The sequence below is a fragment of the Copidosoma floridanum genome, unplaced genomic scaffold, assembly GCF_036245765.1.
Source record: "Copidosoma floridanum isolate Cflo_tuat_1 unplaced genomic scaffold, Cflo_Japanese_pri ptg000013l, whole genome shotgun sequence".
In the NCBI taxonomy this organism is placed as follows: Eukaryota; Metazoa; Arthropoda; class Insecta; order Hymenoptera; family Encyrtidae; genus Copidosoma; species Copidosoma floridanum.
Genome location: NW_028321890.1, coordinates 8,522,098 through 8,539,718, shown reverse-complemented (window position 1 = coordinate 8,539,718; position 17,621 = coordinate 8,522,098). Strand labels below are relative to the sequence as shown.

Here is a 17,621-nt window from a genome sequence, read left to right as displayed (position 1 = left end):
CAGGAAGGCGATTGATGCATGCGTGTGTCAATCACCTTACCTCTCGCACGTGTGATGTATACAACTTTTCGACACATCCTGCGCAGGGAACGAGATTATGAGCCACATACTATTTCTCTGCAAAGATCTTGACGTACACACGCACTTGCACAAGTGCACAGCACGAGTTATAAGTCGCGTGTCTAAATCGAGGTCTTTAGAGCCACAGCAGATGGTTTATAGTCAAGGTACCCGCGCACGTAGTGTCGAAAATGTTTTTTATGCCCTACTTATACGCTTACGTAAGCTAAGTAAGCAAACCAGAATGTTGAGTACTTCGCAACAGTGTTTTTAAGAAAGTATAAAGATAAGTATTGTTAGTGCAACAATTGACTTCATTAGGACAAAAACTGATTTGTTCATAAATAAAGTTAATAATATATTTAGTTAACAACATTTAGCCCCATCACGTTAAAATTATTCAAAAAATTTTATGACATTATTTAAAATATTTTAATAACACAAAAAAAGTATGATAAGTTCTTCATTTTTTCTATACATACACAATAATAATCATATTTGATTGCGTCATTCCAATAACTTACGAATCTTTCAGTATAATCTCATGAGCACATTTTAGAAAATCATATACCAGCTTTATTATGGCACAGTAACAGATCTTGTACAAAGTAATCTGGTAAAATGTTAATATTTTTACAATATTAAAATATTTATTAAAGAAAAATGAGCTCATTAAATTTTTTTTAATGAGTTGATTAAAATAGGACGATACGAGACCGAGATGGTGCGATTTCACTGTTTAAATTATTACCTGTATCCAGGTTGTCATTCTCGTCGTTTGTTTCCTCTGACAAAGTAAAGTCTTTGACTATTGGTGAAAACTCTTTTCCTTTTAACCATTGAAAGGTAAGGTAAAAAAAGGACGTGCGCTGTCCTCAGTTAGTTTCCATCTTAACGATTGTTGATCTTCTTTCAGACTTATTTCGTTGCATGTTCTCTGTCAGGTATTTGTCACGAATGCAGCTTTCATAATATGCTCTCATAGTTCTGTTTTGCATGTCAGTAACTGACAACTATAATAATTTTTAATATTTTCGAAACATTTATTCTGTTTTAACCTGTACGTTTTTTCAAATTTTATGTAACAACCATCATTTACATTATTTTTAGCTTTGTACGGGCACAATTGATGAACGAATCCTTTGAGCACATCATATTGTTGTTTAATTCTGTAAGATTAATAGAAAAAATCCATAAAAATCTTTTGATATGTAAGCAAAGACAGTACTTTCCTTGAGCTAGCTGTATTTCTATTTCGATTGAATGATGGTTTTAGATCAGAGGCCGTAAAGCGTGAGCCACATTACCTAGTTTCTCGTACATATGAGTAAGGCGTATTAATTAACCAAGAAGTTTTGCTGCAGCCTAGATTAATATAACTTTTGGATTTTTTTTATTATATTATTACATGTTGCCCATCATTATAACGAGAAGATATAGATTAATCGTTAAACGTCACTTCAATAAGTCTCTTAGATTTTATAAAATTTGTTGCAAATATGTGAGGCAATGTTTATGTCTGTTCCTACCTAGTTTGTACACAAGCTCTCAACCATTTCTCTTTTCGAGTCAAAGGTCCCATCTTTCCTTTCCTGCACACATACTTATAACATGCATCATAGTTTACGGATAGCATAATATTTTTGGTTCTTGTACAAAACTTAGACACTTTATCTGACTGGCCTAGTTTTCAATAAAGAAAGTTGATTAATTGCTGCTTGCATATTATATTATTTTAGTCTTTCTGTAACAGTTGATTTTTCTTCTACAGCTGACTGCATATTGCACAGATCTCATAAATACTGTGTCGAGGCCCATCCTCATAATTGTGGACTGTAGGGAAGTCAGGGTACGTATCAACAATAAGGTTAACACGTTACCGTTTGTTATTTCAGATAATCACGTCTTAAATAAGATCAAACAATTTGCTTTACACTTCAGAAGCTTGTACAAACTTACAGATGAAATTAAAACCGTCATAAAACACAAGGTTTAAGTCGTTGCAAGCGATGTTAAAGTTGTTTTTGTTACTGTCTGTTACTTTTTCTAAGTACTTAGCTAAGACCAACTTTGCCTTAGATTACGTCTTAGATATTGTTTTAGCAAGCAACAGAACATAAATAGAATGGAGCTAGAAGGCAGCTTATGGCTAGTTCAATGATAAAATCAACTCTGACAGCCATGGCTAGCAGAGTACTTAATTTCTTATATTGTACAATTAAATTTTTTACGTTTGAGGAGGCTGAACACACCTATCGAAGTACTTGTGAGATGGATGAAATTGAAATTCACGGTCATTGAGTATGTTTTTTACCTCTGCGCAAAATTTCAGCATAGTTTGCTCCGGAAAATTTTTAGTACAACGCGTTACAAGTGAGCGTCTTATACATAGCTTCTTATGGAGACAGCACTTTTTTCACCGAAAATCTCATCATAACTCTCTCAAATCTCTTCCTACATGAACAAAAACTAGAGACATATAGTTTAACTATCATTCTTTCAAGTAAAAATAAGAAAAATATAGTTTGCTGCTGATTTTATTGAGACATTTTTTTCTGAAATACACTAATAGACATGATTAAAAAAATGTTGGTTAGAATGTCATCTACAAAAAACGCACCAAGCAAAAATGTATTCAAAAATTTGTTGTGAATAAATCAAATAAATATATTACTTTACTTTGGAACAAAGAACTGCAGTTTGATAAAAAACCATATGATTTTGAATATTAATAGTTATGTGTAATGCGTAAACTTTTATTTAAAGTATTTATTAACTTATAATACATGTTTCACCGTAATAAATATCTTCCGAGAGATAATAATAATAATCGATTTTGTACTTGCACCGCAACCTTTTTTCTCACCAATGGACCTTTGTACTTGCCTTTAGTTCTTTTGCGCTGATTGGAATTTGTTTGATGAGGAAATTTCGTGAACATTGTTAAGCGACTGATATTAACTATCCTTATGTACAATAAAAGGTTATATCTACATAGACATTAATCACCACGTGGAGTAGATGAAGCTTTTGCTCTGCTCTGTGGTGGAAGTAATAATACATGTGGCTTTAGTCATGACTATAATTATGTATGTTTTGAGCTATATATGGCGTGTTAAGCCTCCTTCAGGAAGTTGTTTTCCAATATATAGGTCAATCGTATGTATATATATATAAAATACTAAGGTTATATTCATATATCATCCTGTATTCAAAATATCAGAGACAAATGTGAATGCTTTTGCGTACACTTATATGTACATATACGTAGTAAAAAATCTTTAAAAAATTGTATGTATTCATTTACTGTCTAAGGTAGTTTTCAGTAGTTTTTTAATTATTTATAGATATCTGGTAAGTTACACTTTTTAAAATAATGGAGCTATGTAGTGTTTCCATGGTTGCTCCAATGTTAAAAGAGAGATACTTTTGACGAGAATATTTCAATAACGAAGTGGTAAATCAGTCTCAAATTTTTTACACATGTTTTTCGACGCTTACATTAGTTTTGCTGATAATTTCGTACGTTTTTAGATACTTTTGATTTAGGAAACAACTACCCGAAGCTAATCTTGTATTTTTAAATTATTTTTTTAGGCGCAAGCATTTTATTTTAACGGATATTCGTGATTTTTAAAAACAAGTGGCTTCAGAACACTGTGTAAAAAATTTTTTTTTTAATCTCATTTTAATACACGAAAAAAATTGATGTTATTTAGTATTCAAAATCTGAGAGCTTGCATCATCTTGTCACTAATGAGTGCGGGACTGATTTGAAGCTCCACTGTGATATTCTGCACTTTTTTCATTCCATGCATGTCATACATTGCAGAGTCATTAGCTGTTCCCAAATTATGGTTATTATACTATTATCAACGTCCACCAGCAGAATCGGTACTGTTGGAAATACCTGCAGTACTCACCAGGTCAGAATTTTGTTTTCATGCTGTCATAAAATCTGTTGGTTGTCCCGAAAATTTTTGTGTGCCTTACACTAAACGATTCTCTTACAAAATGTGTGTCCCATAAAGTGGAATTACGTTTATTAACATTTAGATATGTATTGAGGTAGGCAGCTAACCATCGGGCGTAAATAAATAAGTAAATGAGAAGAACATGTTTTCATTCTAAGATAGTATATGCAGATACAAAGTGTAATCTTCAGTTCAAATGTTACTTCACAACAAAGAGTAATAATTCGTAACTATAAGAAAAACAGCGTAGCAGTCATACCAAACTCTCCTTGACACATACTCTCCCCAAATTCAGTGATATTGTTGAAAAGACTTAGAATCTCTTTATTTTTAATACTTTTTGTAACTTTTCTATCCTTCGCAAATGTGAATTCAGATATATACTCCTCAGCAGGATGAAAATCACTTATTTTATTTTGAAATAAGCATCGATTGATTAACAGTGACAAGAGTACAAGCATACTTATGGTAAAAAGTCTTTTTAAAGTTTCCTTGTAAAATTTTTAATAAACATAGAGGGAAAACAAGCTATCATAACACAAAATGCCCCAGAATGGATAATAATTTAGCAAGATGAGCATACATATAACTGCTGAATTCTCACAGTTTTTATAAATGCAACTAAATCAACAGTGACCTTAATGTATTTTTTTCTAGTTTTATTCATGATACGCAAAAATTTTCAAGAGCAGCCTTAATAACTGGATTGTATTTTAGTTATGTATTTTTTTACATACATATTTTACCCTATCCTTACAAAATTAATTTCGATGAATGTGACTATTATAGCCAACGCACATTGGCGTATTATTTTTGTCTGAGTAGAACCTAAATTCCTAAGAAAGATCTAGTGTTTTAACATTGTAAAACATGTGTGATAAAGTTTTAGTTGGATTCCAAAAACTTTAACCGACAATAGCTTTACATCATATTTTGACTGTCGATATAGTGGTGAAATCCTAAAGTATAGGTTGGAACCTTAATGCTTCACACCGTTAAGGTAGTAATCGGCGGTGATGCAGTTTTCACAACCCTATTCTGCCTTGTGATTTAATGTTTTAGTAATCACACAATCTTCAGAATGAGCTTTATAAAAACCTTCCATAGCAGAGTTAACTTGTCACCACAACTGTTTTTACGGCCACTACATCCTGATGACTAGGCTCCATGAATACTTTTACTACTCTTTCCCTTATATTTTCATAGCCAATAGAAGCTTGTGATTCTGCTTTACAAAGCCTCCTCTCAGCAGTAACTGATACATGGGGAATATGTCTTTTAGGTTCAGACAGTGTTTGGTCAGTTATATTGAATTAAACAATTTTTCCATGCTCTCAGTCATTATCTTCTGAAAAAATGGTTTGCAGAATGTTACCTACAGTATCGTATACTGTATCATTCTCCAGCTGAATCTTGCTTCGAAAGTTTAAGTCCTAATTCTCGATTAAAGTTGTGGCTAAATTTTGTCGACATTTTCCATTTTTGATACGTGTTAAACACAAGAAGACTCTAACTAAGATATAAGCTGCTGCCATCTCCAACTCTCCAAAAGCTGGATATGACGAAGTATACCTGAATTGATTTAACACAGCTATTGACTGCTTACTCTTAGAATAAGAGTTAACGTTCATTTTCAGCATTAAATGTCTGCTTGTTTTATTATGTTCTTTATTTACTGTAAATAAATAATCTTTCATTGTGGCATCGTGCATGCATTGCATAAAAAAGTTTGACACACATGTTTTTTCGATTTGAAAGGTTTTGTTTTTTTAGACAAATTATTTGTTTAAACATTTTTCAAGTTCCTCTTTCTCTAGTTACTGATCAATATAATTCGTATTAAATTTACTAACTTCTACTTTCAGAGCTGTGGTTCGCAAAATGTTTGTAGCCTCATCAATATGATGCGTTTGTACTGTTTCTTTCACAAAAAATCAAGCTACAACGGATCACATGTAATATTGAAACGCACACACACACACACACACACACACACACACACACACACACACACACATACATATTGGCAGTATTAAAATCATGAGATTTTTGAATATTTTACAATCTTATACCAGTTATTTGCTGCACAATTATGTTTATCATGATAATTTCCGTACTGTTAGTCTAATTTTAATCAAACAATGCACTTAACTTTTTAATGTCGTTCAGGTAAACATAAAAATTTCTAAATGTATTAAGAAAAAAACAAAAAATGGTTATCCCAATTGATTTTTAGATTATTATCACACAAAGCCAGTTGTTACCCGTAATTTAGTACATGGCAAAACATTTTAATGCATTACCAGTAAAAAATATCAATAAATTACAAAAAAAATAATTTTTGGAAAACCACTTTCAGTATAGATGAGGTTCTATTTCAGGAAATGAGCTTTGATTGCTTTTTTTTCCTTAAAGTAGTATAATTTTATTTTGCAATCTAAATTTTGAATCTTGAAAATTTATTTACTTTTTAGGAGATCTACATTTTGTATTAATCGATTGGTATTTAAGATTTTACAACATTTCTAACAGATACAAACATACTATTACTTTTTTACTACTTTTCAGGGCTTACAATAGAATCTAACCGTTAGTTAGAACTTTTAAATATTATATGTAGCGTTATATTCTTATGCCTCAAACAGTTTGAGGAAAACCAATTTTCACCACCAGTCAAAGATATTACTTTGCTGAAGGATACAAACGATAAGAATGAAAATCTTGATACAAATAATAATTTAAATATATAATGCAAGGAATAAGTCCAAGAACTGTGATACTAGCAACCTGCTAAACAATAAGAACAGCAACCTCTTTGCTTCAAAATTAGGTACTTTTTTTTGTTGAATTGTTTTTAATAGGAATTCAATTTTTTTCAAAATCATCCTCCTATCTGGGAGTCTGCATTTTTTAAAAGGTTGCAGGGAGCGGGAGCATGCAATGGATCATTAGCATGCAAATACCTTTAAAACATCCACGTGGTAAGCAATAACTAACAAAGAATTTGTCAAATTATGTACAGCGCATAGCATAATTGCAATTTTTATAAGGACTGAGCATGGAAAAAGAAGGAATAAATTGAATCTAAATAAGATGGAATTGATACACATTATCTTTCGTACTAATAATTATTGAACCTTAAGATGTCATTTAATTTCAAAAACTTTTCTTGCCTTTTTTTTAGTTTTTGTGGGGAAAAGAAAACAAAAAAAAAACAAAAACAAAAATTGTGTCTAGCAACTTTTAAGGTTTGTTTCATTAAAACTGCCTATCTAAATCAGATAGAAATTTCTTTTGATGTCTTATTATGTAAATAAGTATGCTCACTTCTTTGAAAGCAGTTGCCTAACGACAATTTTTTTCTTTTTTCATTTGTTAGTGTAAAAACAGCCTATTATTTTGGATAGCAAAATAATTTGATTACAGAACTGGGGTACAATTTTTTATGTTCAACTTTGTAAGCAATCACATTTGTATTGAGTTGTTAAGTTTAAAGAATTATTATTTTGCTTTACCCTCAAATCACCACACCTGTCCACAAGTTTAGTGCATTATGCATGTCGTAAGTGGTACATTATAGGTTGTAACGTCGTTGTTTTTGACGATAATCAACGTTGTTTGTACTGTATTTTGTTATTTCTAGTAATTTAACTGTTAAAAGGAAGTAATTTTTTAACAGCAACTAATGATAACATATAATATAACTTGCATGAACGTTAATAATATAACATTAGAAAAGGTGCATTTTTTAGTATCTTATTTTAGTTATATACTAGTGGGGCTTTACCCCCTGCTCGCTTCGCGCACCTACCTCCTGACAATCCATTGTAATCTCTTACAGAATTATTGGGTTTGAAGTAGAAGTCAAAGGTTTAAAGTTAAAGAAGTTTGTTTTTTAATAAATAAAACAAATAATATTGATGATGATAAAAAAAAACCTTTCATGCTAAGTAAAAAATCACAAAAAAAGAAATGGTATCGTTTAGTATTCTAAATCATGGATTTCTTACCATTTCCGTTAAAAAACATTTGAAAACATCAATTACTCAACTTATAATGTTATTTACACCTTACACATTCAATTTACTTTTTTTTAACGATAAAATTTTTGTAACATTAAAAGAAAAGTCAAAATTGTATTTGTAGCTCGAGCAACTTAAAAAACTTTGGATGAATCACGCTATAATATTTATATAAATTATTTTATCGAAGTGATGAATAATATTACAAAAGGCTAATAACCTTATAAGCTAGATATAAAATTAGAAGTATAGTAATGTTAATATGAAACTTGAGATTATCGGATGGTTTATGAGTAATTATATCAAAAATATAATAAATAATAAATCTATGGTCATGAATAGCAAAATAATTTAAGTACAATATACAAAGAAAAATATAAGCAAGACAGGCAACAGAAACGATAGTTTTATTCTAGAAATAAGTTTAAGTACTGGAAATACGTCTTTACTGCTGTTAATTCTATACAGAACAAAAGTTTCTTTAGTTTTAACCTATGACCTCCCTTTGAGTATAACCGCAGTTATATGTAATAGTTTTGGTCGTCACCTGATGAAAATTCAAATCCAATTTGTAATAAATAAAGAACAAGTTGATTAATAAATCTTCACAATTTATTTAGTGTTACAATTGTTTCGGTACACTGTATTTTTCTCAGACACAGAGATTTATAATCTGAACAGCATTTGGCTTCAAAAATTATGATTTCTATACATATCAGCATATCGTTAACTTATTCATACTACATACGAAAATACTCTCATTTCGAATTTAATAGAGATAAGTCATTTAAATCTAGCTGACTAGATTTTATTTTAGAAACAATTGTAACACCCGTATTTAGTTGTAAATTGTAAAGATTTACTTATAAACTCGTACTTTATTTATTAACCGCAATTAGTTGGTACTGGTCAAAAAACGGCTAAGAATTTTATATATACCATGAAAACTCGAAGATTAGAATTTAATACACAATCAATGTCTGTGGTTATATGTTGGAGGGCAGGTTCGTTGCTCAGTGTAAAAGAGCGTTGTCACTCGGTTTGCCAATTTTATTACGAATAATATCTTAAAGTAGCTTTTATCTAAATTTTAATTAAGTGTTGAATAATCTATTACTCCCTGAAATATATACAGCAACTATTTTCCAATTACTCACTAGTTGTATTCTCTGGTAATTCTGTCTTTTTCTTAATAAATTTACTTATGTCTGTTTGGGCAAGGATTAAATTCTTTTACATTTAAATTTCACATTTTTTTTATATACATCGATTTCTTAGCTAATTGTGAACTAAATACTAGAAGAAAAAAAAAGTTCTTCTGTTGATTAAATTGTAAACTTCATGACAAAATCAGCTTATAGTGAAACTCTCAAATAAATTTTTAATAATATAAGGAATTTCCATCACCTATGATAAAGTAGGTATAAGTAAATAAGTACACTTGATTTTTTTTCCTAAAATTTATTCAATTTTATTTCAATAAGGAAATTGTATTTTCAATAACTATATTGTAAGCGAATTATTAAACAAGCGAGCAATTTCATCTATTTTATCTCAAAGGGCTTAAATTATTTAGAGATACTTTGAATTTTGTCCCAGGATACAAGAATTTATATTTTTAATTCTAATTTTCACCAAACTCTGAACGAAGTAATTTTAAATTTTCCTACACATAAATTTGCTTCTACAGATACGTGATAAAGTTGGGTAAAGTATTAAGACAGTCCCGGAGAGTTAGTCATAGATGCTATGCCTATCCTGAAAAGTCACTTAGGGCTAAGTCGTCCTCAGGGTCCTTGGATGTTTTTAATATAGCTCCAACAATCTACCCAGGTAGTTCGCCTAAGGTGTGTCATCGCTATCCTAGTATCTCTACTATTTGGTCACTCTCTCTCTCTCTCGGCTCTTGCGCGTTGTGGTTAGTACCAGTGCACGGGAGGATTCTAGGTCTAAGTAAGCAGCGGATTTCTGCGTCCCAGGTTTGCTAGAGGAGAAACATTATACTTACTAATACGAATTTGAACATTGTTTCATAAGTATTTCTATGTGTTCATACACATCAGTGGTATGTGTAAAATCCATCTAGCTGCCTCCTAGATAAAGAGAAAACATATATTAACAAGTTTTTAATCCTCCCAGCAATTTTTCTAATATAAATAGAAAGTTCATTTTTAATAGAAGATTTATCATCAGTTTTTAAAAAGATCTTATGCCAACAGTGAAAGTGCATTGAAGAACAACATAAATAATGTGTCAACCAGTGGGAGGGTGATGGAGGTAAGTCTAAAAAAGCTGTGTCAAGAAACGGTGGGAGAAGGGTGGTAGGAGGAAGTAGAAGAGACTCGTTCCAATATTTAATGTGGGGGTAGAGGGGTGATGGAGTGGCAGAGGTGATAGGAGTTTTGTTGATTGCACATTTCACTATAATATACAGGAAGATATGTATATATGTTTCTCTATATTGTTTAGTTGTTTTTACTTTACCGTAATATTTATATCTCCACACTGTCCCACCCTTATCCACAATGCCCTAATATTTCCTACACTGTTCCACTCTTTCTGTCCCTTTTCCATGATTGACGTTATTTTTATTCTATGAATCTATCTGACTAATATAATCTTTTCCACTCTGCCCCGCCTTTTCCCAGCTGCTATGTTCTTCCCCACCATACTTCACTTATCTCACCTCTCTACCACTCCATTTCTACCTCATGCATTACATGGATATCTAAATAAATTGTCGCAACACGTTGTATTCTCTATATTTTTTCTGTCAGGCATAAAAACGATCCACTGGTCATTTGTTGATAGTATGATTGTGACTGCATTAAAGACATAAAATATGTTCTTATAAAGTATAATTTTATAAAAGACCATAACAATTGTTTAAACGATTAATTTCACCTTCACCCCCGAATCTTCAAACTTCTGTTTAAAGAAATAATATTATTACATAATAACTACTACCATGCACTTAATATTTTAGAAACTCTTCCACCTTGTACCTTTTCTTTCCTTCTTTTTATTTTTTACAGTTATTTTTATCGTGGCATTGAATTTTCTTGTATTTTAAAAAGTAAATTACGTAATATTATTTTGGTGCTTCTATTAAATAAGAAAAAATATTTACCAGTCATCGATATATAATTATTTTTTATTTACAATAACCATACAACAAAATTAGGACAATTTTTTTAAAAACAAAACAGTATCCATTTGCGGATCGTGGAGAGGTTCAGGAAAGTAGCACGGAAAATAACTCTATTTCTTTCTTTCTCTCTCTCTCACCTTTTCTCTCTCTCTCTCTCTCTCTTTCTCTCTTTCGTTTCTTGTTTACTACACTTTAATTAATTTTATTATTTTTACTTGCTTCTTTTTTTTTTTTTTTTTGTTTTCTTTATTATTTTATTTTAATAATGTAATAATTGCGATAGTATTCTTGGGCACAAATATTCAGTAGCCTCTTTGAAATGTTTTAATGTATATACGGCTTAGGCTATACAAGACCACTGAGCACGTCTGTGAGTCCTTAGTCTGTTAAATAAATAAATCCTATCTAAACTCTTTCTCTCTCTCTCTCTCTCTCTAACTCACATGGGCTCAAACGGTTCCATTTGCAAATTCCACACTCCATGTGATCGTAGCTTTAGACATATATTGTTTGCTTCACATGCTGTCATCTGATAAAGTCCCATCGTTAATGATTAATTTCAAATAATGTCAATTAGTTATAATTGTTTATGTCTATAGTATCGTTATTATGTGTGACTTATTGACTGGCACAACAGATATTGTAGTAGACTGCTATTGAATAATTTTTCACATATCATCATAAGCTGATTTGTTGCAGGTTATTTAAAAAAAATCAGGTTTGCCTTCCAAAACAAATTTTTTTATCAGTTCTAGCCAATAATCATCTCATATTCATATTGGATCTGCAGAAATGACAAACAGAAGTAAGTAGAGAGATTGCTAATACCAATGCTACAATGCGATGATGACTTTTTGGCAATGATCGGGGCGACTTGCTGCGGCCAGTCGTCAAACCGGGTACACATTTTTTGAGAGTGTGAGACTCGTATCGAACAGCGTACGCCTACGAGAAAAGGAGTGGATTCACATGAAAATGAGTATATAGGTGCACATTTTAGAGAAACGTGGGAGGGATATACCAAATGTGTGCCTACGAGGAGAGAAGCGGAAATGTTGACTATAGCTATATAGCTGAGTGTTCAGCCAAAGCAAGCGACGACTCGAGTTTCTCTCTTTTGACTGCAACCAAGTATATGCTTTATCCTTTTAATTGGCTCTTGCTCTTGCTCTTGCTTTAATGTTATCTATCAATCTTATTTAATTAAATTGTAGGATTAAATGCTCATAATTACATGTGCAGACTTTTGATTTCAAAATACTTTTTTCATTAAATCCAGTATTAATTTGAAGAAATATTTAGCTATGGTTTTAAGAATGGCAGTTCAGTTATAACCACTCATTTATTACTTTTTCTCATTATAGTTTTTACGAACTATAGTACAAGCTATGGAGGTCATCAATCAGCATGTGCAACTTTAAGACCTGTCTTATTCAAAGTTTCAATAGTTAAGGTAATTAAAGCTTACAATGCTGCTCGTATTGTTTTGCTATCTGAGGATCGATTCTAAGTATCAGCAGATTTTTTTTTTTTTCTCAACGTGATCCATCATCCTGGATTATTTTTTCTTATTTATGTTTTAGTTAAACTTATAAATTATGTTAAAACTTTTTTTTTTCTATACGTCGAAAAACATATATTTTTAATACTAATTCTATTGAGTTATTTCGTAAGTTAATACTTATTATTGGCAAAACCATTTTTTAATTTCATAATAAAAAAATAGTTTCATAAGATATAGGTGTAATTCTTACATTTTAAAGTTCCCAAAAAATTATTTACATCCAACGTAAGAGAGAAAAAACGCAAATCCGCAAAAACTTACACAAAACTCCCTAAACAATAATTTTTCATCTTTTGTTACAAAAAATTTTTAGTTATAGCAGCTACACTTGTTTGACTTACTTAATATGGAATTTTAATTTCAATTATAAATTGTTGATTATAAACCAAACTTTTAGTTAGCGTGTGTAGATATCAAAACCTAATACCTTTGGCAAGTATGCTACAAAGATCTGAACAGTAATAAAAAACAGATCTTACAGAACAAGATTAATTCTTTGATTAGCAGTATAAGCTTTTTTCTTAGATACTGTCATGAATAAGAGCTCCTCCGCTTGATTTGGTTATGTATCTAAATTATCAAAGCAAATCATCAGCGTTCGTCTACTGCGAATTACTGCATAATAAAACTTTCATCAGTAAGAAACATTTAATAAACACAATAAAAAAAAATTTTGTAAGATTTTTAAGCTGTTTTAAGTCCTCAATCAGGTAGATAACTTATTTCTTACTTCAGACTGCAAAAACAATCATAAAACAGCATTTAGATCAACAATTAAATAAAATTATTTGGCAAGTATCTAAGGCATAAGGATTATTTTAAATATCTTATACATTTGATAATGAAAATAAGATAACAATTACTTACCAGGGTGATGTAGAATAAATATGATACATTACATCACTAGGCTACAAAGTATAAATATAAGAGCCCGAAGGGCATGGTTGTTGTATGTTGGTGCCCGAGTCGCGTATAAGGTTTTTCTTACCCAGGGCGCAAAGTGAAATTTTGAGCCCATGGGCCCACTTTACACCCTGTAAATAACTTTAAACTCTAGGATAGAACTTTGGGCCCAGTGGGTGCAAAAAACTCTTCTGCCCAAATATTTTTTCAAAATAATACTGGATTTTAAAATAAGTATTAACATACGGGAAAAATAAAAAAAATGTTTTGACATAAAAAGTCTGTGCACGTAATTATGAGCATTAAGTTCCACGATTGAATTAAATAAAATTAATAAATAACAGTAAAGCAAGAGCAAGACTAACATCCAGTTAAATAGATATAGCATATACTTGGTTGCAGTCAAAAGAGAGAAACTCGTGTAGTCACTTGCTTAGGCTGTACACTCAGCTATATAGCTACAGTCAACATTTCCGCTCCTCTCCTCGTAGGCTCCTCTTTTCGCAGGCGCACGCTGTTCAATACGAGTCTCACACTCTTGAGAAATAGGTGCCTAGTTCGACGGCTAGCTGCAGTGGGTTGCCCCAATCAGTGCTAAAAAGTTGTCTCAAATCGTAGCATTGGCATTAGCAATCTCTCTACTCATTTTTATAACAACTGAAGTATTTTATCGTCACAAATTTGTTCTGGTACAAGTACCATTAATAAAGGAATTCTAGAAGTGGTAAGAATACATGAATTTACAAAAAGAAAGCCATTAGGAATACCTTTTTTAAATTAACCCAGTTCTGAATAACTTTTACATTATATTATTATATCAATATTTATTATTATAAAAATATATCAATATATTAAACATGTTATTTTTGTTAGCTTTAGAATCTTGTCATTTACAGAGCTTTATCATAATTTAATCATTTTCTCATAGTCTCTGCAACTTAGATGAGAGTGTTAGATGACTAGTGGCTTGAATAAATGTCAAGATTTATTACGAAAGAGAAATCTGAATAGAAGAATTTTGAAAAATGTTAAGAAAAAATACATAATAGAAAGAAATGTAGAAGGCCAAGTGGTTCAGTAACTATTCATTGCAATACTTGTAATTTCAATTGACGAGTAATTTATCATGTAACTTGAAAAATCATAAAGCTTGAAGGAATGTAAGTACATTGTGATGTATAAACAGCTCTATATTACAAATGATGTGTCAAATAAAACAAGTATTCTAGTAAATGGTTACCATGTAATGCGTAATGTTTTGTTATAAATCTGTTTTAAGCATTTTCGAATGCTCACCTTTTTAGATTTGAATCCAAAAAAACATTATATTAGCAGTTCCAGCCACCATAATAAATAGTATTATAATAATTTTAGGTCTCCTGAAGTGACACCATCCATGACATAAAATTCCATTAAACAACAAGATACTGTAGAAAAAGCTAAAAATATTATTCATTAATTAAAATGTGATTCTAAATCTTGGAGATTTAAGAAAAGTATTAGTGAATCTCTTTTTAACTATAATGCGTCATTACGACTTTTTGAATGCCTTTAATAATTAAATAACCATCAGAACAGCTTTGCCACCATTAAACACTTTGGCCACTTTCTCTATAAACAAGATAATGATATAAGACAAGGTATTGTTCGTATTAGTCAACAAGTCATGTATTTGTTTCATGCACTCATTTGAAACGGCTCTATTTGCGTGACAAAAAATGTTGATACTAACTAACAGTAATACATGTTCTTTAATGGACAATAACTCACAATTAATTTATTTATTATTCAAAATTAAGGCTTATGTCACAGATAAATTTTTTTTTTGTCATCAAGTATTTTCAAGAAGCAAAAAATCTCGTGACACCAAAAAAACTTTTTTCAAATTACGTATTTTTTATTTCTAAAGTGATACTCAGCAACAGAAATAATGTTATTAGCTATGGAAGATAGGTTAATGGTAATAAAATAATTGATAAAATTTCATGGCATCTTAGATACTGTTTATTAAATAGTTAGTATAACATTATTGTTTATATCATAGATGGTGAAAACATAAAATTGTGTACGCAAAATATATATTTACTTTGCTGAACAAATTTATCGTTATTGCTTAGCTATTTTTCGTTTTTTATTTATGATCATTCATGTATGCACGTCTAAGCTAAAAAAATACAATTCATTCCAGTGCATGCTTAGCTGCTGTCTTTTCTGTAGCGTCTCTTTTTACCCTTATGTATACTTTAACTCGTATACCTGCATTGCACGTGGTGGAGCATAAATGGGGTACCATTTTACCCCCCCACACCATTGCTTGCTCTTTGGTGCCAGATCTCTTCCTCTCTCTCTCTTACGATATTGATGAACTCACAGTATCACTTGATAATGCTGTTACACAAGCCTTTGACTCATTAGCTCCTCTTCGCGTAATAACCAGCTCTAACCGACGCAAAATCTGGGTAAACGAGAAAATTCGTTGTCTAATGCGTAAAAGAGATCGAGCTTACAAAGACTATCGTCAATCAGGCATCATCATGGACTACTACAAATTTAAGTACCTACGATCCACAGTGTACAATGCACTTAATACAGCAAAAACAGCTATTATGCTTCCAAACTAAATTCGACACCAGATTCTTGTCTCTTGTGGAAAACTCTTCGTAACATGAAACTGACAGGCTCGTCGATAAATACATTAGCCATAACATTCAACATCGATCAACTCAACAAATATTACTCTTCTGTCACAGCCCTTTCTCAAGCCACTACCAATGAAGACTTTCAGCAAGCTCTGACCATCAAACTGTCAGATGACACACAAAAGATTTTCACTCTTCGGGAAGCCACTGAAAGCAAAGTAATCCTAAATCCTAGCAATAAAAAGAGCCACTTCTAAGACAGTAGGAGTTGACGGCATATCTGTCAAAATGATATCAATGCTTTTACCTCACATTACTGAATCACTCAGATCGATCATAAACACATCTATAAACACCACTTCTTACCCGGCTATACAGAAGCATGCGCTAATCAGATCACTCCCCAAAGTAAAAAATCCGCAATCGCCATCTGATACATGTCCCATAGCCTGCCTCACTGAATTTTCAAAAACTATGAAAAGAATCATAGATTCTCAACTCACAAACCACCTCAACATCAACTGCCTACATGACCCGCACCAGGCCAGATACAGGAAGGGGCACAGCACCCAAACAGCGCTTTTCAGACTCACTGATGACATTTGTCTTGGTATCGAAAGAGGCTGCTGTACAATAATGGTGATGTTCAATCTTTCAAAAGCGTTCGACCTAGTTTCTCATGCGAAACTAATGTTGCAATTACGAAAGATTGGATGCTGTGACTCCACCTTACGATTGTTCTACTCGTATCTTCGTGGGAGAAAACAATCGACTATTGGTAACAGTGGCGAGCACTCGAGCTGGGTAGATGTGCCTTGCGGCGTGCCACAGGGAAGTGTGCTTAGCCCACGACTCTTCTCGATTTACATACGCAAACTTCCGAGCGTACTTAAATACTGCGAACACAACATATTTGCAGATGACCTGCACATCTACCTTACAGTATCGTGCGGTGATATTGATGAGGCTGTTGAGCGAATAAACCAAGATATCTCAGCAATAGTATTATGGCTCAATGAGCACGGCTTGCGGCTTAGCCCTGACAAGATTAAAGCTATCATCTTTGGCAGCTACACATACGTATCTCGCTTAAATCGTGACTTAGTACCTGCAATCTCTGTGTCAGGGCACGTCATAGGCTACGTCAAGCGAGTGAGGAGTCTAGGTGTGTGGCTCAATCACGACCTCTCCTGGGAACCCCACGTAGATCAAATCTCTGCTCGTGTGTTCCGTACTCATCGCGTTCTACGTCAACATCGCCACTCTTTAACCCATGAACTCCACAAACATCTCGTCGAGTCACTGGTG

General features: G+C 32.0%; 1 protein-coding gene across 1 annotated transcript in view; it reads left to right on the top strand.

Moving 5' to 3' along the window:
• Positions 1-17,621, top strand: part of kl-3 (dynein heavy chain 8, axonemal kl-3) — a 1,186,420-nt gene that overhangs the window by 431,406 nt on the left and 737,393 nt on the right. The window lies entirely within an intron of this gene.